Source organism: Aethalodelphis obliquidens, unplaced genomic scaffold (genome assembly GCF_003676395.1).
Source record: "Aethalodelphis obliquidens isolate GAN/ISIS:26980383/991018 unplaced genomic scaffold, ASM367639v1 scaffold46, whole genome shotgun sequence".
Classification (NCBI taxonomy): domain Eukaryota; kingdom Metazoa; phylum Chordata; class Mammalia; order Artiodactyla; family Delphinidae; genus Aethalodelphis; species Aethalodelphis obliquidens.
Window position 1 is genome coordinate 7,582,591 of NW_020837990.1, and position 15,641 is coordinate 7,598,231.

General features: G+C 50.7%; 1 long non-coding RNA gene across 1 annotated transcript in view; it reads left to right on the forward strand.

The window, feature by feature from the left end:
• LOC113607135 (uncharacterized) overlaps nucleotides 1-15,374 on the forward strand; it is an 80,582-nt gene extending 65,208 nt beyond the window's left edge. The window contains exon 4 of the long non-coding RNA XR_003427825.1: nucleotides 14,109-15,374. This is a non-coding gene — a long non-coding RNA (uncharacterized LOC113607135). The remainder of the gene's footprint in view (nucleotides 1-14,108) is intronic.
• Nucleotides 15,375-15,641: the final 267 nt, after the last annotated feature.

Genomic DNA, 15,641 nt, shown 5'->3' on the forward strand with positions numbered 1-15,641 from the left:
CATTCCAACTTGGGTTTGGATCCTGCTTCCCTCATATACTGAGTGACTGTATTAGTTTTCTGTGGCTGCTATAACAAATTACTACACACTCAGCAGCCCACATAACAAATGTATTATCTTACGGTTCTGTATGTCAGAAATCTGACAAGTCTCTTTGGACTAAAATCAAGGTGTTGGCAGGGCTGCATTCCTTTCTGTTGGCTCTGGATAGGATCTGTTTCCTTGCATTTTCCAGCTTCTAGAGGCCACCCATATTCCTTGTCTTGTGGCCCTTTCCTCTGTCTTCAAAGCCAGCAAAAGAAAGTTGAGTTCTTCTCACACTGCATCACTCTGACCTTTTCTTCTGTTTGCCTATTCCATTTTTTTCTTGTGTGGGACTTTTAGTTTTTATCTCATATACTATTATACCACTTGAATTAAAATTTTAAAAAATTTATTGAGGTAACATTGGTTTAGAACAATGTATTAGTTTTATATGTACATTATATTTCAACTTCTGTGTACACTACAGTGTGCTCAATACCAAAGTTTAGTTTCCATCCATAACCACACGGTTGATCCCCTTGACCCATTTCGCCCTCCCCACCACTTCCCCTTAGGTAACCACTACTCTGTTCTCTGTATCTCTGTGTTTGTTTTCGTATGGTTTGGTTTGTTCATTTTTTTGTTTATTTTTTGTTTATTTTTGTATTCCACATATGAGTGAATTCGTATGGTGATTGTCTTTCTCTGCCTGATTTGTTTCACTTGGCACAATGCCCTCAAGGTCTGTCCATGTTGCTGCAAATGGGAGGATTTCATCCTTTTATGGCCTAGTAGCATTCCATTGTACTGTACCACATGGACAATGTCCACTGTCCATTCATCCATCGATGGACACTTAGGTGTTTCCATACCTTGGCTATTGTAAATAGTGCTGTGATGAACATAGGAGTTCAGATATCTTTTCCAATTAGTGTGTTTGTATTCCGCAGATAAATACCCAGAAGTGGAATAGCTGGATCATATGATAGTTTTAGTCTTAAGTTTTTGAGGACTCTCCATTCTGTTTTTCATATTTGCCTATTCTATTTATAAAGATCCTTTATTATTTTCATATTTGCCTATTCTAGTTTTAAAGATCCTTATTATTATTTTTATTACCTGGGCCTACTTGAATAATCCAGAATGATCTCCCCATCTAAAGGTCCTTAACTTAAATGTGCAAAGTTCCTTTTGCCATGTAAGGTAACATATTCGCAGATTTGGAGATTAGGTTGTGGACATCTCTGTGGGGCCATTATTCCGTCTCCACAATGACCTTAGGCTCTTTTTAACCTTTCTCCCTTGTTCCACTAGGGATCCATTATGTTTGGCAAGGTGCCTGCGCTGGGTTCCTGTCCTCTCTCCTAACTTACCCCTGCCAGCGACCAGAGTTAGGTGGGGAACTGAGAAGAGGAAGTTTCTTAACTTTCATTTCCTAAATATCTTTTATTACTGAGTCAAGGGAGGTATGATTACCCCCACTTTTTAGGTAAAGAAACTGAGGATCAGAAAGGCTTTTGTGCTAGATGAGTGGGCAGATGGCAGTTCCTCCTGGGTGTGTATCTGCCTCTGACATGTTGCCTATACATGAGGCAGTATGTGCCCATATCTGGGACGAGGAGTGTGTGTGTGTGTGTGTGTGTGTGTGTGTGATTTTGTGCACCTATTTGGCTCTGTGGCTTCACCCTGGTGGATCCCTAAGCCTCCCTGCCCCCAGGTTGGGAAAGGGGTACCTCTACTTCTCCATCCCCCAGCTGAGTGCACTTCCTGGACCCCCTGGGCTGGGAATGCAGCCTGGCAACCCCACAGTGGGTGGTGGGTCTGGCTTCCAAGTGCAGGCTGCCACACTATACACGGGAGCGATAGTCCCAGAAATCGGTGGCTCAGTGATCTTTTCAGGATGTCGATGAGCAGTTCCGAGAGAGGGCAGGAGATGAAGGGAAGGATTTCTTTTGTTTGTTGCCATCCCCTCGTGCTATCTCCTCCCAGGAGGAGGAGGGGAGCGTGTAGGTCGCCTGCCACTCCTGCCCCTTGGCTGCCCCATCAACATGCAGGGCCTGCTGCTGCAGAGAGGGTCCTTGCTGGCTTTTTGCCTTCAAGGTTACGGCCAAGGTGGCTTTGGCAGAGAAGTAGAGAGGAGTGTTAGCTAGGCCTCACCAGGCCCCGCTGGGGAACAGGGTCCAGGCAGAAATCCAGGCTTCCCAAAGCCTCCCACTATGTGTATGGCTCTTAGCAGTGCCCTGGCCTCAGGACGGCACCTAATTTCCTTTGAAAGCCTCATGTGCCCTTTCAAGCGCCAGCCCCTGTGCTAGGCGCCCAGGGACTCGCTGTCGAGTAGTAGAATTAGACCAGAAATGGTCAAGTGTAACAAGATGTGATGACAGTGGCTGCAAGGAAGAAAACAGTATTGGGGGACCACAGGGCTGGGAGGACTTGCCCTTGTTTATTAGGGTGTTGGAGGGGGAGTTTGCTCAGGGAAGTTGTGTAGAATTTTTCCAGGTGGAAAGGAAACAATTTCACATGCAAAGCCCCAGAGGTGTGAGGCTCAGGACCACAAAGGTCTTGGTATGGTGAGCCTGGGAGAGGGTGTGGTGGAGGCCGCAGTTAGAGGAGGGGGAGGAGCCGACAGAGGTGGGCTGGAGCGCGACGCGGGGAGGGCGTCCAGATGGTGACAGTGTTTCCTACCAAACTAGAGTTTGGCCTTTCCCGGAGGTCCCCACGTCTTGTGTGTTTGGAGGGAGTGGCATGGTGAAATCTGTGCTTTGGCTTCTTTGAGGAAGGTGGGTTGGAGGGGGGAGACTGGTGGGGAGGAGACCAGACAAGAGTCTCTTGGGTGCTCTGGGTCAGATTGGAGGTAGAGGTACCCAAGAAAACAGTGCCCAGAGGCAGCTGGAGCCAGACGTGGCAGGCTCATTGCCACGTGGCTCTGGGGCCAGACAGAGCTGGACTCTGGGGGGCTCCCAGGATTCTCCCTGGATGCCAGGGTCCACGGTGGACTCCTTAAGCAAGAGAAGAAGGACAGGAGACTTCAAGAAGATGACAGTGAGCCCACCTTTGGACAGGTCACTGTTGGAACACAGAGGAGCATGTGACCAGCAGGCAGTTAGAAATGCAGGTCCAGATTTTAGGAGAGAGATCCAGGCCAGAAATGAGGGCTTGCTGAAAGGCAGTGCCTGAGGTGGGGTGCCGGTGTGTCCACCAGGGAAGGAGAGCGGAAAGAGGAGAAAGAAGGGAGAGAGGGTAGAAGTTGCTGCCTGGGAAACACTGTCATTTCAGGAGTAAGCAAAGGAGCTCTGGGCTTCCCTGGTGGCGCAGTGGTTGAGAGTCTGCCTGCCGATGCAGGGGACGCGGGTTCGTGCCCCGGTCTGGGAAGATCCCACATGCTGCGGAGCTGCTGGGCCCGTGAGCCATGGCCGCTGGGCCTGCGTGTCTGGAGCAGGTGCTCCGCAACGGGAGAGGCCATGACAGTGAGAGGCCTGCGTACCGCAAAAAAAAAAAAAAAGGAGCCCTGACAGGAGACAGAGGAGGTGAAGTCAGAGGAGCAGAAGGAAAACCAGGGGAGCACAAGGTTTTGTAGCCAAGAGAGGAGGAAAGGCTCAGAGAAAGTCTAAAGCACAGTCATTGTTTCTGGCAATTTCGTGGTCCTTGGAGACCTACAGTTTCTAAGTATTTGGGTCGGGAGGGACTGAGGGGGACATTTTATTCAATTCTCAACAGGTGGTTTGGAGAGCCCACTGTGTTCCCAGTGTTATGCTGCATCCTTGGTCTCTCCTTCCCACCAGGACATGTGTCTGGGTCCCAGGGAATTGAAGAGGCTGGTGGAAAGAGCTGCTTCTGAGAAACTCCACCTGGCACTGGAGTGTGAGACTGCACTGCTGGGATGCCCCCAAGAGGGTCACTTAGAAAGTGGGGACAGAGGAGGGGCAGAAGCTGCTCTTGCTCACCAGAGTCCATAGCCACTCCTTTCTGGGCTGCACATGGCTGGACTACATTTCCCAGCCTCCCTTGTGATTAGATGTGGCCATGTGACTGAGTCCTGGCCAATGGTATATGATCAGGGATGATGTGGGCACTTTGAGCCATGGACCCTTAGAACCTCCCTTGTGTAATCCTTGCTCTCTTCTTCCATTTGCTGTAAAACAGAGAGGGCTCTGGCCTCCTAGAGGAGGGTGGAGCCACACGATGGAAGGAGACTGAGTTGGTGAATGACTCTGTGGTGCCGACACCCCATCGGGCTGTGCTGTGAGCAACAGATACACTTTTATTGTGTTCAGTCCATGAGATTTAGTTATTTATCCGTATAGCAGCTAATGTCAACCTAACAAATACAGAGATTTTCTCCCCTTGCTGGCCAACTGCATGCAGATGTGGCATCTCAAGGCTTGAGAGCCTGGAGTGGGTGGAGGGGACCAGTGCAGGCCCTAAGGCTGGCCAGTGGGGAGGTATCAGGAGAACGGTTGGCGCCCCCTAGCAGAGGGGATGGTGCTGGGCAGAGGCCCATGGGTGGCCGACTGGACCTGTACTTTGTACTGGAGCACACGTGACACATTTCTTGGGGATGGCCAGAAATACTACTGTTGTCTGGGGGTGGTCCTGCAATTACAGTGGGCAGAAATGGAGGTTATCACTCTAGTACCATTAAGTGTGTAATAGAATAGGGCCTGGCACATAGCAAATGCCTCTTCAGTATAGATATTTGTGGCTCTGAGGTTGGGCCAATGGAGTGCCAGAGATGGGCCTAGGAGACAAGGTGGACGAGGGTGGAGCAAAGGTGGACACCACTAGTCATTGGCTCCAGGAGCTGTAACAGAAGCAAATATTTGGCTGCAGGGATTGCTTAGCTTTCTCCTTGGAATCAGCAGACTCACAGAGGCTTGGATTAATTCGAAGAAATTTACTAGCAGAGTTTGTGGCAGATAAAACAGTTTGCTTATTTCACACTTGTATGGCCACCTGCTAGGAACTGTTTGTTCAGTTTCTGATTCTTTAATTAAAATCAACATAAAACAGATTGAAAACATCCCAAGAAGGGGATGCTTGATTTGCTGGAGGATATTGCAGAAAGATGGAGCAAAGTGGTTCAAAAAGTGCTTCGTCACCAAGCATGCGGAGGGGTGGAAACATGTAGCCTGAGTACGTGTGGGGTTCGTGTATGCACGTGCATGTATGCAAGTGGCCGTCAGGAGGTGTAGAGAACTCACATGAGTCTTTCCATGATGATGGTGGGCTGGGGTGGAAAAGTGAGAAGTGCTCTTTGCTTCCACCACTCGGAAAAGGCCAACTCCATTTTTTTCTTTTAACAAATAGTCATTGAATTCCTCTGTGTCAGAAATTGTGAATAACATGCAATCCCTGTCTTCAGGAAAAGAGACAGGGAAGTGAATTAGAAATGGTAATCCAGTGTGTGCTAAAGTGCTGGAAGAAGGGTAAATGCAGGGTGCCAGGGGAGCCCAGAGGGGGATCACCTGACCCTAAACTGTGGAAGTGGTGAGGGGCTCAGGTTAGACTTCTGAGAAGAAATGGCATTTACCTCAGCTGAGGTCTGATAAATGGATAGAAATGATTCAGGTTCAAATGATGTATCAATTAGCTATTATTACCATCTGCTGTGTAACAAGCATCTATAATATCTCAATGGCATATAACAATTACCGTTTATTTAGTTTATGCTTCTGTGAATTGGCTGAAGGTCAGTTAATCTGGGCTGGGCCTGATCAGGCAACACTGCTCCATGAGTCTCTTATCTTCCTCCTGAGACCAGCAGGCTAGCTTGGGCATGATGGAAAAAGCACAAAAGAGTCAGCCCAATCACGTAAGCACTTTTTAAACCTTTAGTCATGTCACTCCTGTTAACATTTCATGGGCCAAAGCAAGTCATATGTCTGGACCCAAGGTCAAGTGGAAAAGAAATATATTCTACCTCTTCAGTGGGGTAATATCATACTCCACCTCTTTAGAATGGTGGCACTTAATACAATCTGTCACACATGGGTGGATGCAGGGTGATGGTGGTGGTGTGATATTACAGGGTAAGAGAAGGGCATGCACCGGCTTGGGCTTGGCACATGGGGAACTGCCTGGTAGGGGCATTGAATATGAGGAGGGGCTTGCAAACTGGAGGCTCCTGGAAAGGCCTGAAGGAGGAGATGAGGAAGGGTCTTATCTGTCAGCAGAGCTTGGGGCTATTATCTCCTGGGCAGAACGAAGCACTGATGGGTTTTAAGCTGGGGAGTGACATGGCCAGAGTTCTCTGCTCTGGCTTCAGAGTAGAGAACAGAATGAAGGGGACACAGGGAGAGGGTCAGAAGACCAGTTAGCAGACTTGGAGTCACTCAGCTTCCTTGGGAGTTGATCTCATGATCAGGGGACCCAGGTCGTGAGCCCTCCTCTGCTTTTAGAAGGGTTTTTCTAAATGCTTACCGATCTTTAACTCTCGGCATGTCAGCACATAAGCAAAAAGTCCCACTGCTGCCAAGGCAAATGGATCAGCTGAGTTGGTTAAACATGAGGAGGTTTGTGTGTCCTGAGGCATCCCACCCACCCTGGCCCTGACTCAGTGCAGTTGGTCCACTGAACCTTCCTCATCTTTCTACAGGCCCCACCAGCAATTGGGCAGCCAGAAACTAGAGGCCTCTACCCTTGTAAGAATCACTCAGCTCACCGAGATGGTCTACCCCACCCCGTTCCTTCCCTTTTGGGGCCACCACACTCTGTAGACACAGCTGTCTGCCTGCCAGAGATTTGGGGTCCCAAGGCGCTGTGGGGAAGGCTGAGCCCAGTGCCTGTTTCTGGGCACCTGGTTTTAACTCCTGATTTTGAGCTAGCCACATTACATTTTGCACCCTGTACCTAGTGGCCTTGGTACAGGGTCCAAAGACATGGATTTGGGACTTAATTCAGCTCCTTGCAAGCCCTGTGATCTTGAACAAGTCACCGGAGCTCTCTGGGCCTTGGTTCTCTCATCGTTGGTTTATCCCAGCAGGTAAAGTCATCAAATGAGGTCATGGGTGTGGAGGTTCCTGGTAAACCTCTCATCTCTCAATCCGCTGCCCGGCATATCTATACGCATCCCTGAAATGGCGGCTGAGAACGACCTCTTCTTCCTGAGGGCCCGGGGGACCTCTGCTGAACTCTCACGGCTTTAAACATGGCTCCCACTAGAGTGGCTGCTGCTCATCAATGTCTTTTCATCTCTGAGCCCCCAGCCCCTGGCAGGTCCTAGGTAAAGAGTGTTGAAGAAATAAATGTTAACTCTCGTTCACCTAATCTGGCCTGGAAAATTCATCCAGTCCCCTCCTCCTTCCTCTTCTGAAGACACTTCCACCTTGTTGCCCCCCAGACTGCCACTTCCGTCTCTCTCACCCTCTCTCCTCCCCGGGACCACTGCCTCTGTGTCTTGGGCCTGAGCATGGCTGTAGGACCCTAGTGTGCCTCCTGCCCTACTCTAGCCCCTGAGGCCCCTGAGGATGAGGACAGCCATCACTTCTGTCCCATCCATACCCCTGACTCCTCAGCTGGTCCTCAGGACCAGCTGTCACACCCCAGGTGCATGAGTTGTGATGTTGACAGCCCCATGTCTTAGCTTGGGCGTTCATACAAAATACCGTAGATGGGGTGGCTTAAACAACAGACATTTGTTTCTCACAGTTTTGGAGACTGGTAGTCCAAGATCAAGATGCCCACAGATTGGGTGTTCCTTATAAGGGCGCTAATTCCATCAAGAAAGTCTCACCCTCACAACCTCATCGGAACCTAATTGCCTCCTGAAGGCCCCGCCTCCAAATACCATCACACTGGGCGCTAGGGCTTCAACATATAAATTTGGTGGGGGGGACACGATTCAGTCCATAGCACCCAGGCAGCTCCATGTTTGGATTTCTCCCTCCTCCCTCCCACCTCAGCCCTTATCAGCAGTGGCCTTGTAAAGCACTGGACAACAGGGGCACAGTGTACCGGTCATGGGCTTGTGACTGAAGTCTGAGGTTCAAGACATCCCAGTGCCACTCACTGGCTGTGTGGCCTGGAAAACTCACTGACATCCTGTGAGCTCAGTTTCTGCATGTAGAAAATGAGGAGGATTTAACTACTACTGCTAACTATGCCTTGTGTGGAAGGTACCGTGTGCGCTTGGTTACCAGGTATGAAAATCAGCATCGCCACCACCATCATTACATCATCACAGTGCTGGGGCTGCCAGTCCTTGAGAGCTTGTCATGGTCCAGATGAAGCTGACTCTTTATGATTGTTACCTCATCAACCCACACACATTTCTGCAAGACTCATCTTCTTGTTTCCAGGTGCCTCCTGCCTGCTTTGGAGGTTGCTGTGATGAACAAGGGAAATGATGCATGTGTATGTGTGGATGTTAATCGTTACTGGGGTTAGGGGAGGGCAGGTGGGGGAGATAGGGAGGAAGGGCTGGATGGGCCCTCCCACCTCATTTTAGGAGAAGTAGCTCAGATAAGAGAAAGCTGCTTGGATTCTAGAGGCAAAGACAGCAGGTTTGAATCCCAACCACGCCACTTTCTACTGTGAGGTTTTGGGCAAGACACTTAGCTGCTCTGAGCCTCAGTTTCCTTATCTGCAAAATAGGGTAAGATTCCCCACCTTGAAGATGTAATGAGATAAGGAATAAACACAGAGCAATCGGCAGTGAGCATAATGTGTACTGTGTACTCTATAGATTGTAAAGTGGTGGTTAGCTGGCTCACAGGACGTCCTCAAAAATGAAACTTCCCTTTCTGGATTTTATTTTTATTTGATCATCGTCAAATGGGTTTTCAGAGCAGGTAAAGAGGGTTCTGGTCATCCAGAGGAGAAATTGGGGCTCAGAAAGGGCAAGTGACTTGCCCAAGGCCACGAGTGAGCAATCATGAGGTGCCTCCTGACCCCGGGCCCCAGCTCACCTCCGGCTTCAGTGACCTTCCTGACCCAGCCACTTGCCTCGTGGTGTCTTTGTGCTGGTTCTGGGCCTGGGGCAATAGCTGGGACCCTGTGGTGTCCAGTGACTGGCCTGGGCCCTCTGTCCTCTCCCCTGCCCGCTGTCACCGGCTCCCTGGAGTCCGGTCCTCGGCTGGCCGAGGGGCCCAGTGCAGTGAATCAGCCTCCTTTGTGGCGGTGATTAGAGGCCTCCTCCTACAAACATCAAAGCTTCAATTAACATGGGCTGCTTGCAACCCTCTTGCAAACCTCTGATAAGAATAGAATTTTCTCTTGGAAAATGGATTTTTATTTAGTTGTGTGTACTGTTGGTTAAATGACCTACTCTATACACTGGTGCTGAGATTCTGGGGACAATTAGGGGGTTCGTCAGGAACTGGTTATCTGAAGGAAACAGGCGCCAGGCTGTTTAGCTGTCTAATATCCTAACAGAGGTGGGGGGTGCAGAGGCAAATTAAAAAAAAAAGGTTTCTCTCCTTCTCCAGACACGGGGTGCTGAGGGTGTTTGCTGAGTTGGGGCTTTGTGGAGGGAGGTGGGGTAGCCCCAGCTCACGCTCTCCCGGGGGTGTGGCTGTGTCGGGGGGTCCCAGACTTGTATCTGCACTGCTGTGTGCGTGTGTGTGTACATACGTGCGCCTGCGTGTTCGTGCCAGTTTCTAGATGCTGCTGAGAGCAGAGCCTGGCCTCTTTCAGGGAGGCCTGAGGGAAGCTGGCCACTGGGTAGGGATGGGCAGGACATCAGGAACACAGCAGGGCTGGGGACCCCTGAGTCGGGGAGAATGGGAGGCTAAGGTTTGTGGGCCCCTTACTTTTTTGACGACCACTTCTCCTATTAAACTTGGCCTCTTCCGCGGGATGGGGGTGGAATAACTTTTGGGAAATGCTGTCTTCTCAACCTCATTGGCTCTGGGGAAGGAGAAGAAACACTCTTCCCCTAGCCCAGGGTATAAATGCCTTTCCTCTGAGTAGCAGAGACACAGGTCACTGAGGGGTCATTGGGTCCATACCCCTGACTTAGGCCACCATTGTGCTTGCATGTTTTTGGTTCTGAAGATCCTTTGGAAAAGGGGAGTGTTCTATTCCTGCCAACTCTTCTTGAGTTTGAAAAGTTCTGCCTGTTGTCTAACCGCATCCCTCCAGCTGTACTCTAAGTCTATCAGGAATCTGATGGAGTGGGGGACTTAGGGTTCAGGGAGTGGCCTGCTTGGGAGAGGGAGTGTTTAGTGGGGGGACGGGTGTGAGGGGATGTCGGGGGAGAGCAGAGGGCAGGAATATGAGGAAGAGCAGCTCACTGACCAGCATCTCTTCCTCAAGTCAGGGAAGCCTGGCGTGGCATGACTGTATTGATTCAATTATTCCCTACAATGTAATACTCTGCATTTGTGTGATAGCAACAAACAGAGTTGAAAGACATACAAAAATAAATGATCTGAAAGTTAATATGGATGAATGGGCATCTATGAATTCGAGGAGAGAGGTTTTGTTTTACATTGTAAAATCAATAGTGTGCAGAACAATGTCCTAACTTCCCCCGGGGACCCCAGCAAACCCTCCCATATTGATCGCCATGCAAATTAATTGAATTCATAAAATCCACATTGCTGGGTAATTGATGCTTCTTATAATTACCTCCGAGTTATGAGCTTTTAGGGGATTGCATTGATTCCTGGGCAGCAGGGAGGGCAGGGCAGGGCAGGGGAGGGACAAGGCTGGGTTCCTGGAACTGCTGGCAGCAGCTGCCCAGGTGGGCATTGGGCAAGCCGGGGATGGTCAAGGCTTGGCGGGGGGTGGGGCATTTGCCTAGTGGTGGAGGGATCCTCATCCCACAGAGTTTACTGACCCAGCCTGCGTGAGGCTGGGTGTTGGGGCAGACCTGAGCAGCTACACTTGGACATTTGAAGGACCCACAGGAGGATGGCTGCTCCTGGGAAGCCGAGACTATTCAGGGAGTAATAACAGCAAACACTCATTTAGCATTTATTATGAGCCAAGCATTGTTCCAAGTACTTGACACGTATAGGACTCATTAAATCCTCAAAACAACCTATGAGGCATGTACTATTACTGTCCCCCTTTGATTATTGAAAAATGAAAAAATGAGGCACAGAGAGGTTAAGTAAATTTCCCAAGGTCACACAGTGGCAGAGCTAGAATCCTCGACCACCGGCTAATCCATGAATGGGCTTCAGGAGCAAATCTCCGTAGGTCACATGAGCAGTCTGCATGTCAGTACATATGAGTATTTTTCAGAGGAAGGGTCTGTAACTTGCATCAGATGACCACGGAGGCAAATATCTGTTGTAGAAACATTGTTTCTGTTATTTGTACAGTGGTGAGCGTTTGGATCCACATTCTAGCACAGTGAACTGTGTGACCTTGGAGAAGTCACCTTAATTATCTGAACCTCTTCTACAACTGCAAAACCAGGAGGGGCGGGTGTTCCCCTGGCTTGTTTGCAGCTCTGGCAGTCTCTGACTGACACAGAGTGTTTATCTCCCAGGAAGCCCTGAGCTGAGGGGAGTGTGGGGCAGAAATTATGCCCATTTTACAGATGAGGAAACTTAGACACAGAGGGGCTAGTTCACTTGCGGAAGATCACGTGGCAGGTTTGTGGCAGGGACATGAGGACAGGTGGAGCCAGTCTCCAAGCCAGACACAGCTCAAGCCACTGTCTCTTGTCTGCCTAGGGACCCTCCCATGTGGATCAGCGAAACCCAAGGCGAGTCTGATACTAGGCCCTGCAGCCTGCACCTCGGCCCCTCTACCTGAGGGCCACACCCCAGGTTGGCCCTGAAGAGCTCCCTGCTCCCCACTGTGGCTGCTTGGGAAAGCCATTGCTCCTCCCTGGGCTCAGCCCTTTCTCTGTGCGATGACCAGGCTTTGGGAGCTGTGAGCCGGGCCGGCAAGGGGTGCTCGTGGCCACAGGGTGGGAAGGCTGGGTTGGAGCCCAGAGGGAGGCAAAGTATCCTAGCAGGTACTCTCTCCTGGGTGATGCTGGCCTCCTCTCGTCCTTTCCTGGGCTTGGTGGAAGGTGAGGGCTGGCCATTTGTGTTGCCCCTCCTACGTCCCTGGCTCTGTTTTGGAGCTGTTGAGGCCGAGGTTCAGAGAGACTCATCCCCTGATTGGTGGAGTCTGGCCTAGTAGAGCTGGAGCGCCATGAGTCGCTATCCGTGCTGGGGGCTTGGCCTGGCTCCAGGTCCTTGCCAGGGCTGTCTGGGCTGGCCAGGTGGCACTCACAGCAGGGAGAATGGGGCTCAGAGTTCAAGGTGGTGACTGGGGTAGATTGGCAGCTCGGCCCTCCCTCCCTGTGGCTGGAGCTTCTGCCTGGCTCTTGAGGACTTGGTGGGGGAGGATGCGAGCAGAGCTCCTCGTTGGCACTAGGCAGCAGCCTGGCTCTCCATCTCCCAGAAGGTTTGGGGCTGGGAGGGTACCTGCTCCCTCTAGGGCAGCCACCTCTGCAGAGAAAACAGGGTCTGTGGCATGCTCAGAGGCTCCAGTCACTGTCACAGCCTCCTTGCCTACCCCACCTCCTCCCCCTCCCCACTGGTCTGAGGCTCAGGCTCTGCTAGGGTGTCCTTCCCAAAACCAGTCACAGATCTGGAGAAGGGACTCAGAAGGCTGAGTCATCGAGGCCCCCAGGTGGCCAGCCAGGGGGTGGAACTTTCCTGACTCCATCCTGGTGTCCAGATCATGAGCTCCTGAATGACCTTGAAGTCTGTCTTCTGGACTCATGAGTCTTGAGAGATGGGAGGGATCTTACGAGATCATCCAATCCAACTTCCTCCCCAAAATGAGGCTCCGAGAGGTCCTATGACTTGCCCACAGCCGGGACATGTATGGTTGAGTCTTCAGGCCAAGACCTCCAACTCAAGTTCGGGTTCTTTCTATGACGCCAAAGGCCACTAGCCAGCCCCATCTCTTCTCTGGAAGACTTCTGGGCGTCTCTGGGCGGGGGACATCCGGTGGGGAGTCTTTGCTCCCCTTCCTCTCTCCCTGCCTTCACCCCAGAGAATCCTAAGACTTCATGGAGATTGAGGACATGGTGGGAGTCTCCCGCCTTGCTGCCTGGGTTTTCCCCTCAGGCTGCTGGCCCCCCACCCCCCTGACCGTGAAGAGCGCCGGCTTCTAGGTCCGACTAGAGTCCTTCCTCCCGCCCTTCTGAGGGAGAAGCCCAGACGGCTTCAACACACCCTAAGGCAGAGATGGCTCTAGGACAGCCTAATTAGGTGAAGCTGATGAACTCATCAAAAATGTGTTTAATTAAGATTGAGAACAAATTGTGGGATGGTTGATGTTCCTCTGTCTCTTCTCTCTCCCTGCAGGAGAGAAATTCTCTCTGCCCACACTGAGCCCCAAGAAAGGACTAGGGTGAGGTCTGGCATGAGGCCTAGAGTGAAGGACACCCTTAAATCATCCTTACATCTATCTGTTTGTCCATCCTTACATCTATCTTTTCGTCCATCCATCCATCCACCTACTCATTCATCCACCCATCTATTCATCCATTTTTCATCCATCCATCCATCCACCCATTCATCCATCTACCTGCCGACACATCCATCTGACATGTCCTTATCCTACTCTGTGCAGGCACTGTGGTGGGAGGTATACTCATGGTTACAGAGATGAATGAATGCTGGATGGTTGGGGGGCCGTAGGTGTACAGGAGGAGGACAGATTATCACCCCATGTCAGAATTTCTTGGGGTTCCCAACAATTGTTACTTGAGGAGAAGGCCTCAGAAGAATGGACCTTCCTCTGTAAGTGAAATTGGACTCCCTGAGCTGTTTAAATTCTGTGCTAGAAGAACATGGCCTTATTTGGTGTCACAGGTGCCATTGTCTCAATCATCCCGCACATTGGAGGAGGACTCACCAGGCCTGTTCCACTGTGATTTCATTTAACTCTCGTAGCAACACTGTGGATCTGATGCTGTTATTACCCCCATTTCACAGAGGAGGAGACTGAGGCTTAGAGAGCTTAGCAGAGCAAAGGTGGCTAGTGAGTAACCCAGGGTTGTGATGAGAATGAATGCGGTCAAGGACAAGATTTGCTCTGTAAACAAGCCCGCAACTACTTAGAATTGTTATGGGACAGGAATGACCAGTGTCCTCTTTTTTTTTTTTTAAACCTTTCCTTTTAAGCTCCCCCTGCAAATTATTTCAGGCCCTAAAGGAAATGGGCAACTTGGGAGTCAGAAGGTAAATAAAAAATGGGAAATCCCCAGCCGGACCTGCTCTCCTGGCTTCAAGGGGTGAGTATTCCAAGACTTCAACTTTGAACTTGATGTTGTATATTTATTTCTCATTTGATTCTCATGTAATGAGACTCTTTGCCGTGCCATGAGAATAATGCCCAAGGAAGCCAGGCTTATCATCATCATTTTACAGATGAGAAACGGAGGCAGAATCAAGGCCACTTGTGCAGTATACCCCAGGTAGTAAGTGGTGGACTGAGGTTTAAGGCCAGGTGAGGCAAATGCCATTTTGTTCTCACTTCTACCCTGGCCTTCCCGCTAGCCTAGGCAAGCTACATAGCTGTGTCAGCGTGGGAAGAGCTGGGGATGATGGGGACCTGCTTTTCCTGGGAATTCTGAACAACCCAGGCCCCACCCATGCCCTCCGTATCCAGGCCTGCTGTGGGCGTCATTCAGAACTCTGTCTGCTGTGCTACTGTTGACATCCTGCCTCGGTGCCTCTGCATCTTCTCCTCACCTTCCCTGCTGCGGGCGCTGAGTTTACAGCACAGTACCCAGGGGCCATTGTTGGGGGTGTGGCTCTAGACCCGACTGCAAGCCCCTGTATCAGCTCCCCATTGCCTTGTAACACATTATCATACACTTCAGGATCTTAAAATACAGGTTTAGTATCTCACACCCTTTCTGTGGGTCAGGAACTCAGGAATGGCTTAGCAGGGTGGTTTTGGTTCCAGGTCTCTCATGAGGCTGCAGCCAAGATCGGCTTTCGAGCCAGGGCTGCATCATCTGAAGGCCTGACTGTGGCCGGAGGAGCCACTTCCAAGATGGCACACTCACACGCCTCGGTTCCTTGCTGTGTGGGCCTCTCCGTAGGACTGCTTGAGTGTCTTCACAGTATGGCTGCTGCCAGAGTGAGTGATCCAACAGAGAGCAAGGAGGAAGCTGCAGTGTTCTTTATGGCCTAGTATCTGAAGTCACACTGTCACTTCTGCCACGTTTTTGTTGTTAGAAGCAAGTCACTAAGTCTGGCCCCACACGAGTGGAGGGGACTTCGTTTTTAGAAGGGAGGAGTGTCATAAAAGATCGTGTTGTCGTAATCCTTAAACAATTCTGCAAGATGGGGAAAGAGAGGTTCAGAGAAGTTAGGTAACTTGCTCAGGAACACACAGCTAGTCAGCAGCTGTGGATTCAAATCAGGCTTTCCTTTTCTGCCTCCTGCTGGGCCTCTTGCCTCTCCTCCACCTGACAAGCCCTTCCCCTCCATCTCAGCCCTTCCCAACCTTCGAAGTATGGCTCAATAACAACCAGGGGGAGGCTTTCTCTGATGTGCCCCAAGCTGGCATTAACTGAGAGAGCTCTCCGCCCTGTCTATTAGCGTATGAGTGGCTTGAGGGCATATGTTTGTCTAATGGTCCCTGTGTCCCCAGAGTGCCCCGCACACACCTGGTACATAGTGGGAGCTCAGCAAGAATTCAGGACA